Genomic DNA, 15,910 nt, shown 5'->3' on the forward strand with positions numbered 1-15,910 from the left:
TTGATGGACAGTTTTAGGCCTTTAAAATTGTTAAATTTTAAGGTTATAGAAAAGGGTAAAGTTGTAATTAAATAAATTAACTAAAGAATAATAAAACATAAAAATTTGGCTATCATCTTTTTCATGTTCTTCCGCCGAAAATCAAAAAGGGAAAATTCACCATTTTTGGAGCTTGAAGTTCAGTCATTAAAACTCTTTGAATGTAAGCTTGTTTCGATTATGTTTGTTGTAACTTTTATATTTTTGTAATCGTTGCAACTAGGTTCAGCTAATTCGAACCTTCATTTTTGAAATTGTAAAAAATCTCAGTCTAATTGTGAAATAGTGATACTTTGGGGACTGTATTGTAGCCTTAAATATTGGGCTAAATTTGGTTATTTTCAAAAGTGGTTAATTTGATGATTTTCGGGATAAGGGACTAAATCGCATAAAGTGTAAAAGTTAGGGGCAATTGTGTAATTTTTGTAAATAGAAAGGTAAAAATTTTAGAATTTATTAATATATGAAATTTAAGCTAATAAATGAAATAAATTATATTTTAGATCAAGATTCTGTTGGTATACGGGGAAAAGGAAAAGTAACGGAGTAGTCATTGAAATTTTACAATTGCTGCAATTTAGCCCGGGTAAGTTCATAGTATTTCAATTTTTAAATATAATTTGCTAGTGAAGTATTTTAATGTTCTTTAATTACTTGATGAATATATGTAAGTAGGCTAGTGTAGTTTGGATAACTGTATATAATTATGAAAGTTACAAATATTTTGTATCTATGAAATTAATAGAGATTGTTTCTCTTAGAACGGCGTTAAAGTTATATAATAATGAAACAAATTTAAGTATAAATTCATAAATGAAAAAAATATTATTGAATGCACATATGTGCCCCTGTTTGTACTTCGGTACCCCTGAATGCACATATGTGCTCCTATTTGTACTTCGGTACCCCTGAATGCACATACGTGCCCCTGTTTGTATTTCGATACCCTGAATGCACATTCATGCTCTGAATGCACTCTAGTGCCTCTATATTGCATCATTGATACCTTTGAAAATGGAATATTGACCTACTGTATAATTCGAGTGAAAATGGAATATTGACCTACTGTATAATTCGAGTTCAATTAATTTAGAGGAAAAGTAATATTATGTCCTTACTAAGCTATGTAGGCTTTCGTTTTTCTTTTTTGTTATTTTTGTAGACAATTATTGCTGACCGTTCAGAAGGATCGACCACAAAGCTCACATTATCACATCTATCTTGGTAGCTTTTGTATCGTATTTTGGGTTGTGGCATGTATATAGGTTTTTTGTTTGAAAGAGAGTTGGTATTAATGGTTGTGGATGTTATAAAAGATTAAATAGCTAATTGAAAGTGTCATGTAGTGTTGGAATATGAAATCTATATGTATATCTTGATGGTTATCAGGTGTTGTGTTCGGCTTAGAAATGCTTGTGTGTGTATTAAGATGGTTGATATGAAAATGGTTGTATTCATGCAAATATTGGTTATAGTGTAATATTATTTTGGTTATGAATTGAGGTACCTGTTAACGGTACATTAGTTAGAAGTTTAGGTTGTTAAGTTTGATGTATTTAAATGTGTTTTTTGGTTGAATTGATCATGGGATGGTTTGTTTTAAGGTGTACCTTATTTGGAAATTCTTGACTTGATTTAACTAGGTTTAGAGGTTAAATTGGAAGTACATGACTTGGGACATGGGCAGTCACACGACCGTATGCCACACATGGTCACTCCAAACAGTCGTGTGTGCCCTCTTAGTTTAAGTACATGTTTCACACGGGCTAGCACATGACTTGCGACATGGCTGTGTAGGCCAAGTCAGTGAGTTACACGGTCTGAGACACAACTGTGTGTCTTAAGTCAGTTGGTTACACGGGCTAACATAAGGCCTGTGACATGGCGGATTATACTACTATGGTGCACCAAAACAATTTAGATACATACCTTACTCACCTTTTTGGATCGATCGCTTTTGGGGTATGACAATTACACAAGCTTTCATTGTTTACTGTATGCTACATTGTTAGTGCAAGTAACAATCGCAAAAGTTTGTATTTTATACATATAAATTGATTTGGTAGAATTAATGATTAAATGCCTCCAGTTAGTGGCTAAACCATATTTTTTAGAATAGAAGGTTTTGTATATATGTATAAGGATATGATATTGTACATGAATCAAAACTTGTACGCGTCATGCCAATAAATTATGGTAAATGTCCCCCATTACAATTGGCTTTTGGCCATGAGTCAAATATAACCTATTTTAGAACTTTTTAATGTGCATTATATGTTCAAGTTGATCCACCACAATGCACAAAGTAAGTATTTAAAAAAATTTGAGAATATATATTAATTATGAGTCTCCTTGTATTATTAGATGTCTTGAATGAATTGGAGATTCAATTATGGAATGATATTGTGGTTACTATTTTGATTTAATATTTCCACAACATTAGGGGGAGAGAAATAATAGATGGATGAAATCACTGCTCGTAATGAGTTATCATTGTCTAGAACCTCACGCAGAGTAATTTGAACTAGAAGTTCAAAAAGGATAACTCATTTTATTACAAGTTAATTGACAGATGTAGTTACTGACTTGATGAGAATAACCAAATGTTATATATAAGCTAATGTTTTAATTTGAATCAAAGTTCTAGTAGGACAATCAATTGGAACAAATGAAAGTAATGCATGCTTGAAGCATGATAATTGGTCGATTCCAAAGATAGAAATTCCCGTAAAAGAAAGTAATACATCTATATGGTCATATAGTGAAGACACGTGCTCTAAAAGAGACCCAAGAAATAACTAATAATAAAAACTCCAGAAGAGATTCAGGCACCTGAAACTGAAGACTGAAATAGCGAAAATAAAGAGATTTCGATAAGTTATGTCAATTCGAGGAAATGTGGAACCGATAATAAAAATTGTTGACAATGATTTTGCATGCAATATTCTTGTTGAAATGATGAAATAAAAAGAAGGTTTTGAATAAATCTGTTGAGAAATATAGATATGGAATAGATTGGCCAAAAATAGAAAGACCTAATTAAAATATAATTAAATTCGTGAAGTTTGGACCAATAGTCCATCTATCTAAAGGTATCTATTCAATGATGGTACAAATGAAGTAGTTTTTGAAAAAGAAATAAGAAAATGAGTTTTCGCTATGTCATAACATTGATTATGAAGTATACTCTTTTTGGTAGATGTAATAACCTTTAGAAATTTTATTATTTTGACAGTTCATGAAAGGTTTAATAAGTATCTTATGAGTTACAAGTTTTATATGAATCACTATATAGAAAATTTTATATAAAAATCCTTAAAGGATTTAGAATGCTAGAAACATAAATAAATTCTTGAGAAATTGTTCAATACAGTTATGTAAATATTTATATGAATTGAAATGATTTACCTAGTGAAGAGTAGTTAAAAGAAGATTATAAAATGATCCAAAATACTTATATGTATTTTTATATAATGGTCATGATCAAAGCTTGTTATGATTATTTTTGAAACTCTTGAAGATATCAAAATATATTTTCTTAATTTTTTTTCCTCACTCATGACTTTCAAAAGAATGATGATATAAATGCTTAGCAAATATATTCAAGTGATCATTTGAAAGCTAGCATTCAAAGATTGAATACATAGAAATAAGTTTTCCAATTTCTCATTTGTTTAGATCTGATCTAAATGTTCTTAATTTATGGGTATCGAAGTTCATTTATCTGACAACTCAGATCTAATTATCAAGCAGTGTTAAGTGCAGGTCGATGTGAGATCTTACATTGTTTCGATTTCTTTAGTGGTTGTTGCTTTGGCCGATTACTCTAAAGACTTAACTTGAATATTAAATATTGATTTTCAAGTATTATTTATGTTTTAGGTTCTAATTTTAACATCCTGGATCAACAATGAAGTTGGATTTGGTTCACGCCCTCATTTCGCATCAAATCTGTGTAAGTTACTTAACTGAAGTGGATTTGAAAATTAATTGGTGTAACATTGATTTGGCCAAACCCTTAGGGGGTGTTTCAAGGCTGGTTTTAACAGTATTTTAGCATGTTAGATGTTTTAATTTGGTTTTAGGTACGTTTAAGGCATTAGTGTTAAAATGCAAACTCTTACGGCTTAGTGTTGTGAAGTGCATAACAAAGTGTGGGTCCTAACCTTGTTTAATCGTTTGTTAAATTCTTATTATAAATTGAAAATTGTTATAAAATGCTTGTTGGTTAGGCATGGTTGAATGGCCTATTAGGTTTAATAAAAGTTGTCAAGCAAGGTATGTGTGGTGCCCCAAACTCAGTTGGGACAATCTGACCCAAATTTCGAACGTGAAATTAGCCACCGAAGTGACTCTCCATTAAAACCACCACAAAACACACCGACCAACCAATCACATCACACCACAAAATTAATTATGGAATGTTTAAAATCTTAACATCATGCTTCCGTTACGTTGCTCTGATAAACAAATCAACAACAAGACTAATTCATGACTTACTATTTAACTTGCAATTACTCTAAAACTTCAGTTAATCATACACGCATGCAACAAGGTTTTTTTTTTAAGGCAATGTTTGAAAGGGTTTTGGAAACTGTTTTATTTAAAAACATATGATTAGATTTAAAATGTAGTATAGTAAAATGTTGGAAAAACTCTACTTCATGTGGTTTGAAAATAGTATTGTAGGAGTATATCTATAAGTCTTGTTTTGGGAAGCTCTATTAAAACATCATGCACAATTTCATTAATCATAATCTAATTAGTTTGTAGGCTAATAGTAGTTTATGTGACTAGATCTATTGTATAATCCATGCCTTCCAAACATATAATTATTTTCCAAAACACACATAAACATTTAGGACTTACCTCGATGCCTAACGATTCTTTCACCTGCACTTACGAATTAGTTAAACAATTATTCATACTATTCATCAAGCAATCACAATCCACCATTTAATCATCTATAATTTTTATAAATTTTTATATTTTTATCGATTTTAATATTTTTATTATTTTTTACCATGTGTCACAACCACGGCGTGACACGTGGTAGAGATAACTGGAAAAAAAATAGTGTCGTTAACTTCAACGATCGTTAAAGTTAATAATTAAAGAATCTCTTTCATGCATTTTAACAATTCAAGTGCCCAATGATATACAAAAAGAAGTATGATTTAATTATTTTTTATAAAATTCAATAAATTTTGACAGCCAAATTATTATTACCCTCTATTATCATTTTTGGTTTCTACATATCATTAACTATACATTCATTCATAATATTTTTAATAAATTATTTATTACTATGTTATAATAATAATAATAATAATAATAATAATAATAATAATAATTTATCTTTAATATTTTAAATTCATTAATATGTTATATAATCTTTATTAGGTATGTAATTTTTTACTAGTAATTTTATTTAATAAATTTGTTAATACCTAAGAACACACAAGTTGAAAAACTAATTATAGGTTAACATATGTATACTTTTTACTTTTAAAAATGTAGCTTAATAAATTAACTCGTTAAATTATATTATAAAACTTAAAAATATAATTAGACTTTAATAACATTATAAAAATTATAGCTTGTAATCAATCATTTACTCCTATGCTATCAATAATGTATAGTGATAGCATTTTACTACAAAAAGTTAACTCCTTTTATGTTTTTTATTTTTATTTATCTTCTTTTAATTATAAAATTTGTCACATGTTATGAAAATTAGAAAGGTAAGATTATTTTCATTGGACCCAAGCATCCATTTATAAAAATTTTCAATTTAAACATTAACATTAACATTAAGTATATTTAAAATTTTAGTCACACAATCATAGAAACTAATAATTGGATGGGTGGAGTGCTAAACTAAAACTAAATTTAATTTTAATCTCAAGTGGGTAAGTTGTCAACACCTTTATGTCTGTTTCAAAGTCTGCTGACAGTAGTAGGTTAGGTATTTATCGTTTTCTTTAGTCTGCCGATAGTAGCAGTCGTAGGGTTTTCCTCATTTTCTTTAATTTTAGGGTTTCAATTCAAAGAAAAAAAGCAAAGCGATTGAGACGACTTTATATGCAAGACAATACAGGAAGAATTGACGAATTTAAACATTACCGATGAAAAGAGGACCCAGTTCGCGATCAAGAAGACGAAGAGAATAATGATGATGAATTTAATTTGTGCTTGGTAGGCAAGGTTCTAACAAATAGTGCCATCCACTTCCCATCTATTAGAACTATCTTCGCAGAATTATGGCATTCAATTAAAGGAGTTTCAATAATAGAAATCGAAGATAAAAAAATCCTCTTTCGATTTTACAACAAGCTGGATCTAAGGAAGGTAACGGATGGTATTCCGTGGTTTTTTAACAGACATCTAATTATCTTCCATCGCTTGGAGAGGAGAGAATCCAGTTCATGTTCCCTTGATCTACTCGAACTTTTGGGTACAAATTCATAATTTGCCTTTAGGCTCGATGTCAAAAGGGATGGTAAGACAATTGGGAAATTTCATTGGACGCTTCCTAGAATACGATGCAACAATAATAACAAGTGGTGTAAAGAAATATATGCGAATAAAGGTATGCTTGGATATGTGAAGTCCTTTGAAAAGGAAGAAGCGCATAATTTATAGATAGGACAAATCTACCTATGCAACCTTCCAATATGAGAAGTTATCATTATTTTGTTTTTTATGTGGAATGTTAGGGCATGGAGAAAGTTTTGTCCATTTACAGTTAACGACAGGGATACAAGAGACGAATCTGGGATAGTTTTTCCTTTAAGGGCACCACTTAGAAGGACAATACAGTTTGAGAGCAAATGGTGACGGGAAGAACTTAGGAACATGGTCAAAAGTGGAATAAGTATCGATAAGCGAAGGGGAGGAGAACTAATGGATAGTGCATTGGACGCTCAAACACATAGAACGGAAGGGAAAGAAATAGCAACAAGGTCAAATGGAAGAGGCAGCTTAGAGGGTTATCGAAGAGAGGTCCTTGGACATGGTTTTGACATTAGGTTAGAACATAACATTCTAAAGGGGGAAGACAAAGACCATGAAAAGAATCCAATCGACATCTTAAGAGGGAAGAAAAGGAAAAGTATGATTCATCTAGAGTACACACACATAAAACGTATGGAAACTGATCTAGACAACAATTTATCAACAACCTCTAGTAAGCAGGTCGGTCAGTCACAATGAAAACCCTAAGTCAGAATGTCTGCGGCCTGGGGCAACCGCAGATAGTAAGACATCATCTTAAAAATATTTTGAGACAGTATTAGCCCTAGATTTTGTTTCTTATAGAAACAAAAGTTAACTAAAAAAATATAGAAAAATGCAAAAAAAGTGTGGCTACGAAAATGGAATAGACATAAGTGGAGTGATCTAGGGGGCCTTTCATTAGGGTGGAAAGAAAGCTTATCAATAAATCTAAAAAGCTTTTCTAATTTCAAATTGATATGGAAGTAAAAGAAGAAAGCGGAGAGGCCGAATAGAGGTTTACAAGGTTCTATGGTTCCTCAGTAGAGCATCTCAAGAGGGGCTCCTAGAATAGGTTAAGGCAAATTAAAGGAGGATTGTCAGCTCCCATGGTTAATTATGGGTGATTTTAATGAAATAATGTATTCATTCGAGAAAAGAGGGGAGAGGTTGAGAGAAGAAAGAAAAATGGCAACGTTCAAGGAAGTTTTGGAGGAATGTGAATTAAACGATCTTCACTTATCGAGCCAATGGTTTACTTGGGAAAGAGGACGACTAGCAGAAAATAATATACGAGAAAGATTGGATAAAGGAGTGGCAAACCCAGAATGGTGGGGTCGTTTTCCTAGTTACTCTTTATGCCATTTAACGCATAACTTCTCGAACCACTCCTAGTACTACTGAACACATTGGGGCACCAATGTGACAAAACAATGAGAGATTTTCCCTTTCAATTTAACGCAAAATGGGTATTTGAAGAGGACTTTGAGGAACAAGTAAAGATTGCATAGATTTCAACTAACGATGAACTCCCAGGAAAACTCGCAATGTTGGTAACTCGTTAAAAGAATGGGTCGGGATCAATAAAAGAAACCGATAAAAAAAGAGAAGAATTAAACCAAAGGCTCATCGAGCTTAATGAAAACGATCCCGAAGAAGAACGATTAGCAAAAATAACAGAAGTCAAGCTAATGTTAAATATGGAAGCAGATGAAGAAATTTTTTGGGGAATAATGAGCAAGGGCAAGCTGGCTTAGATTGGGTGATCGAAATACAGCTTTTTTCCACAATTTTGCATTCTATCGCAAAAAAAGAAACACAATAAAGGGGCTTGAAGACAAAAGTGGTAGGTGGATGGAAGGGTATAAGGATTACTTGAGTTAGTGACAAAATATTTCAAATATCTTTTCTCCTCAAACCCCTTACAAGATTATGAGAATTTATGGATGGAAATTCAACCCTACATATTTGGATACCTTGATGAGGAACTTTCAACTAGTTTTAAAGAAGAAGAATTATGTGATGCGTTAAATTTAATGGCTCCTCTAAAGGCTTCAGTTAAAGATGGTTTCCCTATTCTTTTTTTTTCAAAAATATTGTAATATTGTAGGAAAGGATGTGACTAGCTTCTATTTAGAAATTTTGAACAACCAAAAAGAATTAGGCGTTATAAACAAAACCAATATTGTCCTAATCCCTAAAGTATTGGTGCCAAAAAATATGGGCCAATTTAGACCGATTAGCCTTTGCAATGTAGTATACAAAATAATTTTGAAAGTATAAAGTTAACAGATTCAGAAAAGCCCTTAACTAATGCATTGAAAAAACACAAGGAGCATTTGTGCTAGACAAACATATTATTGATAACATTTTAATGGCATATGAATTATTGCATTCTTTCAAGAAAATAAGATATGGATGAGGTTCTTTTGCTTTAAAATTAAACATGAGCAAAGCATATAATAGGGTAGAATGGAATTTTATTGAAAAAATGATGAGAAATCTTGGATTCTGTCACAAGTGGGTATCATTGATCATGCAATGTATCAAGAGTGTTTCATACTCACTTGTTTTCAATGGAGGAAAAGGAGTTGAGTTCAATCCCACTAGGGGAAATATATAGTTAAAAGTGGTTACAAGTGGTGTATTACAGAGGAACAAGACATGTTGGGATATGAAAATACAATACATCCAGATCTACAAAAAACTTTTATTCAAAATTATGGAGCCTAAAAGTTTCCAACAAGGTACGAATCAGCTTATGTAGAATTACAAACAATTATTTGCCTACACTAAGTAACCTAAAAGCCCGTAAGCTGAGGTTTGATGCTCTATGTCCACTATGCGATGAAGAAGACAAATCAATCAACCATATCTTCCAAGATTGTAATCTTGCAAAACAAGTTCTCCAACAAATAGAAGTGATATTCACGCCCATATGTGAAAATCAAGAATGGAAACACTAGTTAGCTGAGACTTTTAACATCAATAACACATACCAATGTATATGTCTAGCAATTTCATTCTGGGCAATATGGCATAATAGGAACAAATTTTTCCATAAAGGTATTCAGCAGAGGATATGTGATATAGTAGGCTTTATCAAAGCATATATTATAGAACTAAGCATATTAGACGAAGTACTAGAATGCAAGCACAATAGAAAAGAAGCCCATTGAGAACCCCCAATAGAGGAACAAGTCAAAGTAGATTTTAATATCGTGTTTCAATAACAAAACAACAGAACAATCTCTGGAATAATTATCGAAAACAACATGGGACTCATAATGGGTTCATGTGTTTACCCGGTCAAAAACGTTTGAGATCTGACAACTGCAGAAGCATATGCATGTCTCCAAGGGGTTGTCTTTGTAGAAGAAATGGGATTTGGCGAAGTAATAGTCGAAAGGGATTCAATGACTGTGATTAAAAAACTAAAAAGTCCAAAAAATGATAGATCACTTATCGGAGTCATCATAAACGAAATAAAAGAAAAAAACCGGAAGATTTAGGAGCATTGAGTTTCGTTACATATCGCGTGAAGCAAACGAAGCGGCGCACGGGTGGCTGCATGGGGGGGGGAGGATGTTACTCCCCGACCTTATGGACGGAAGAAACTCCACCGGAGGTTGAACCTATGGTTTTGAAGGACCAAAGGGGAAGAAGCTAGAGGAGGCGGAGACAATGTTTTGATAGGTTGAGTCTGGAGAAGAAATAGGATTTGTTACAAGATCTTCGAAGAACTCAGAGATTAGAGGAACTGGGGGAAGAAAATGACCCACGCACACTGCCTGAGGAATACCAGTTCCCTCCCAAAGGGACATTCGACGTTGCAATAATAAAGAAGAAGGGTAAGGGAAAGTTAAGAATTTAGGGTTTCATTTTTTTTAGTTTCTTTATGAAAATGTGTGTTTGTTTCTTCTACAAGGTTTAGGCGCTTCTTTTAGGCCTTACGAAATTCCAATACCGAGGCACCGCCCACGGGAAGCAATGGTTTAGTGATAGATGGTAGGATTAGGAGACACAGTGGTTTTTTAGGAATTTGTAATTTTTTAACTTTACCTAATTAATGCATCAGTCGAATTTGTGTCAAAAAACTAAAAGTATAATTTAATCATTAATTTTAGTTGTATTTTAGTTGTAAAATTTTAAAAATTTATAATTTAATAATCAATTTTTTACGTGTATCAAAACTTATTAATATTTAGTCTCCATTAACAATTTTTCATTGTTGACATGACTTCCATAACGATTTAATTAACAATGTTTTTAAATTCAAGTTTTTTATTATTTTGTTATCTATATTAACATATATTAAGATAATACTTAAATAAGCATTCAAATTTTATAAAATTAATAAATGCGTCTTCATTACTATTTATGAAATAAAAGATATATTAAAATTTTTAATTGTGATTATACCCTTTAAATTTAATTTTTTTGAAAAATAAATTTAGTCTTTTAAGACAATTTATTTAATACATTTAAAATTACTTACTATAGACTATATCAACCAATCAAAAACTTATAATCGGAATATGAAAAAATTTCAAAATGTCAAGAAAAATATTAATTATTTTATAAATATTAGTGATTAAATTGCAATTTTTTTATAATTTAGATGAATTAAATAAAATTTTCAAAAAATTAAGTATCCAAAAATAAAAATATTTTTTTTAAATATTCATAATGTCATGTGAATAGATCTGATAATGGGCCGGGCCACCTGACTAAGCCTAAAGGCCCATCCAAAAAGAAGGAGGGTTTGAGCAAAAATATACGTCTAAAAAAATGGAGTTGGGCAAAAAATGAGGCCTGTTTTCAAAACGGGTTACCCCTCGGGTAAGGTTTTTTTGGCTCGAGCTAAGCTTAACAAGTCTACCCTATACCCGTTCTTTTCTTTTTGTGATTTCCTCAGCCAACCCTCCCCCAAATTTTTATTTCTAATCCCTAACAGTAACAACTCTAAATCCATTCTCCACTCCACCACCCACCGACCACCACCATCATCGTTCACCACTCCGGTCACCACCGGTCCACCACACACCCACTAGTCCGTCATCGTTCACCACTGTTGCAGCAAAACTGAGAACCCAAAGGTAACTTAGGTTAGAAATCTCCCTTTACCTCTCATTTTCTCACTGGTTTGGTTTCCTCCATTGCTCTGGTCAATTTTGTGGGAATAATTTTTGTGGTTATTGCTTCTACCTTAAAAATTGTTGTTGGAATAATTTTGTGGGTCTCCTCTGTTTATATTATTGTCAAAGTTCTCTTAATCTAATTTGATTTGTTTTATTTTGTATTTAGTTTCATTGATTGCTTTTGGAATTAAATAGTTTATTAATTGATTTGTATTTTCTAGACGATTCTGTATACAGAAGATTAGGTCCTTGGGGTCCAAAAATTGTACGCAAGTATAGGACCAATTGGGAAAGAAAGTTCTATAAGGTAAAGGTTGGTTTTATTCCTTTCATTTAAGTTAACGTGATGTTTTTCACTTCTTTACAATACCATAATCTAGTTGGAATGAAACAAGTTGTTGCTTTTCAGATGAAAAAGTTGAACTGGGCAATCTGAATTTTCATTTCTTGTTGTTATTCTTCCTAATTCACTTGTATATTCATGATTTTTTTAATTCAATTAATTGCACATATATCATCCTCCAATATTTGACCAACCTTGGTTATTCTTATTTTCAAAAATTATGCTCAAGTTTTCTTGGTTCATTTCATGTTTGTCAATTTGCTGTATAAGTATTTATGGCTTTACCATTAGTAGAAAACACCAAACTGGATAGCAAAGAATTTCAAGTAACACACACTAAAGTAGTGGGATGATATGCTTTTTTTTTTTAAGTATGTGTATAGCTTATGTATAAGTAAATAATAGAGATATAACAACTACTTTTCCCCTCTTCTTCATGGTTGAAGATTATGCATACCATATTTCCATTGCAAAAGCAAGTGGAGAGTTGTGCTTAAAATATATATTCTCTTTTAGAGCATTGCCTTGGGTGCCCCTTCTAAAAAGGACTTGAGTTTTTACTAATTGAGTTTTTCCGCAGCCAACCATATATGTCTTTAAAGTTTAGTTCTATTTTTTTTTATTTTTTTCTGTATATTAATTAAGTTTTTACGATTTCAAGACTTGAGTTTTTATGACAATGGCTAGTTCGAACACTCCAACACTTGTGGACGATGGGTTTAATGAATATGAAAGTGCTTTCAAACGTCAAAAGCCTACTACTTCAAAGGTGTGGGATGAAATGACAAAGCTTGAATGTGAGAACAAAGATGAATTGAAGGCACAATGTAATCACTGAAAGAGTACCTTTTTTGCTAAATCTTCTAATGGAAAATCCCATTTAAGACATCATCTAAATAGTTGTTTGAAAAAATTTAATAAGATATCACTCAATACACCATAGCCACTCAACCATCCTCAAAAGGTGGTCCATCTATAAAAACCTACAAGTTTGATGTTGATGAGTGTCGTCGAGTTGTCCTAATGTATTATGAAAAAGAGAGAGACCATGTCAAGATTGGAAGCTACAAAAGTTAATCATAAGGTTTAGAGTTCGTATGATGGTTTGAACATAGTGGATGAACTTATTTTTATGTTTATCTCAATGGGATACAGACAATAAAATTTTTAACATCACTTTGGATAATGCTTTTTATAATGATATTATGGTTTCCTGTCTTAAAAATCGTTTTCGTACGAACCGAGCTCTTTTGTGTGATGGTGCTTTTTTTTTTTCAAGTTAGATGTTGTGCACATATATTGAATCTTATAGTTAAAGCTAGTTTGGAACTTACTGATGATGTTGTTGGTAAGATTTGAAATAGAATTAAGTACATAAAAAATCTGAAATTCGTAGGAAAAGATTTTATGATGTGGTCGACAAAAGATTTCATTTAAATGGGACCAAAAAGTTGTCAAGATTTGTGTGTGAGATGGAATTCTACTTATTTAATGCTTAAATCTGCTCTTTACTATAAATGTGTGTTAGATTATTAGGGATAACGAGATAAATATTATCAAATATTTATACTTTTTGATGAAGAGTGGAGAAATATTGCTATTCTTTGAAAATTTTTGAAAGTCTTTTATGATGTGACTTGTGTTTTTTTTTTTATTCTAATTATCCAACGAGCAATCTTTATTTTAGAGGGGTTTGGAAGGTTCACTAGATCATGCTTGATACAGTTAAAGGTTTTCATTTTTTTTTAACTCTAATGGTTAAGCAAATGCAAGAGAAATTTGATAAATATTGGATTGAGTATTGTTTGATATTGTCATGTGCTACAATTTTAGATCCTCATTACAAGTTAAATTATGTGCAGCATTGTTTTCCTACAATCTATGATACTCATGCTTCAGATTTTGTGCAAACCATTCTTAGTAATCTTAAACTCTTATTTGATGAGTAAATCTACATCTTCTTCTTTAGTTGAGAGTTCCAATGTTTCGAATAATGATCTAGTTTATTCTAGTTTGCATCAACTCAATGTTAATAGGACTTATTTGGGATGATATTATGATGAGAGTGATAATTATAAACGATACTTAAGTGAATCCAGTAGTAAGATTGAAAAGTCACAGTTGGACATTTATTTGGAAGTACTAAAGCTTGAGTTGAATAGCCAAATAAATATACAGGAGCAAAAGTTCAATTCAATATCATGAGTTTTCATTATTGGCTCGTGATTTTTTGGCAATTCTAATACTGAGTATAGCTTCCGTGTCAGCTTTTAGCATAGGGAAGAAAGTTATCACACTTTTGAGGAGTTCACTTAAACCAAAACCGGTTCAAGCCATTGTTTGCTTTGATTATTAGATGCGAGCTAAGATATTTTCAATAGGTAATTATTATTCTTGTTTTATTGTTATAATTTTATAACATTTTATCAATTTGATTATCTAACTATTTATTCTTATTTCATATTAGAAATTAATTGCAAGAATGATGAGGATGATGATTTTTCGATTCCTTTCTAGGTATACAATTTAGCTTACAATTTATAGTTTGTTATAAAATCAAATATGTTGATTGCTTGATATATAAATAGCTTGGTTAGTTGATTACATTTGGCAGATTATTTTTGGTGCTGTTTTGAGTGCTATTTCACTGTTGTTTCGCTACCGTTTTCAATATTGTTCCGTTGTCGCTTTAATATTGTTTGAATATTCTTTGTTTTGTTATTAGTTTTGCTACTATTTTAGTTGCAATTATGTTAGTATAAAGACTTTTTATGTAATTTTAATTTATTGGGAAACATTTGTTTTAATATTTTTAGTGTATTTGATACATTATATTTTTTAAATTTTTTATATAACAATAATAATTTAAAAAAATTAAATGACCTGGGCAAGGCCCAAGTTTAAAATCCATAATTCAGGTTGAATTTGGACAAAAATCCTAACCTATTTTTTGGGTTGGGCTTGAGTCTATTAATCAAACCTAAAAATTTGTTACAAAACCGACCCAACTCCACCTATAATGACCTCTGCATGTCATCAATGTTACCATAGTGAATAACAATTGACTGATGAAAATTTCCAATGTAATTGACTTTAATACCTAAATTGGTATTTTGAACATCAAATAGTGGAGTGACCGTATCTGAATTTTATCTATTTGCTGTCAATAGTTTACTACTACTATTATTTTGCAAATTTTAATCTTTAATTAAGAAATTTAGCATCAATATTTACTCTTTTATAAAAATTTGAACCAATAATTTTATATTTAAAAGGTTTTCGATTTTAGAAACATGCAAATTAATGATCTATACTTGTGAGGTAACTTGATCTAAAATAAAATAAAAATGACTACATCTGAAATTGTATACAACTTTATGTTCTTGTTAACAGCTTAAGCAAAATTTGAAATTTTAATGATGGAATTTATAATTATTGTCTAGTCTATAATAATTTATTACTTTTTATGGTTTCATTATTTACTACAATATTATTAACATATCACTATAACAATTTTAATTATTTGTTAATAAGCTTTATTATTATTTTTAGTCGATTTAAATTTTAATAACTAAATTATAGGTTAACAAACTATATTTTAATTAAACAAAATTATTTTACTTTAACATACTTAAATTGAGAAATTTTATTAAATTTGAAGTAAATTTTATTTGCATTCTATTTTGAATATTAATTGATTTAATTTTAAATAATATAATAAAATTAGATAACATATTTTAATAATTTTAAAATTTTAAAGAGAATTTATACGAGACCATAACAAGATATTTAATGATAATGCTTCAAACCTAAACATGATAGCGAGTAGGAACAATTTGACAAATTCATGAGCAAATATAGATATTTGTTTTTTAGTTATTTTATATATAGA

The 15,910-nt window shown here is 30.7% G+C and overlaps 2 long non-coding RNA genes across 3 annotated transcripts; one reads left to right on the plus strand and one right to left on the minus strand.

Annotated features, from left to right (window-relative positions):
- Positions 1 to 9,125: 9,125 nt before the first annotated feature.
- Positions 9,126 to 10,650, minus strand: LOC105768058 (uncharacterized). The gene is made up of 2 exons (XR_001125752.2): positions 10,066 to 10,650; positions 9,126 to 9,968 (listed from the first exon to the last, which is right to left on the minus strand). It is a non-coding gene; the product is annotated as an uncharacterized LOC105768058 (long non-coding RNA).
- A 396-nt stretch (positions 10,651 to 11,046) lies between these two features.
- On the plus strand, positions 11,047 to 13,204 carry LOC105768057 (uncharacterized). 2 transcript variants are annotated; one of them, XR_001125751.2, is made up of 3 exons: positions 11,334 to 11,633; positions 11,897 to 11,982; positions 12,680 to 13,204. It is a non-coding gene; the product is annotated as an uncharacterized LOC105768057 (long non-coding RNA). The 2 variants fall into 2 exon arrangements; XR_008195117.1 differs by lacking the exon at positions 12,680 to 13,204 and having other exon boundaries at positions 11,047 to 11,633; positions 11,897 to 12,236.
- The last annotated feature ends 2,706 nt before the right edge of the window (positions 13,205 to 15,910 follow it).

The sequence above is a fragment of the Gossypium raimondii genome, chromosome 4 (genome assembly GCF_025698545.1).
Source record: "Gossypium raimondii isolate GPD5lz chromosome 4, ASM2569854v1, whole genome shotgun sequence".
In the NCBI taxonomy this organism is placed as follows: Eukaryota; Viridiplantae; Streptophyta; class Magnoliopsida; order Malvales; family Malvaceae; genus Gossypium; species Gossypium raimondii.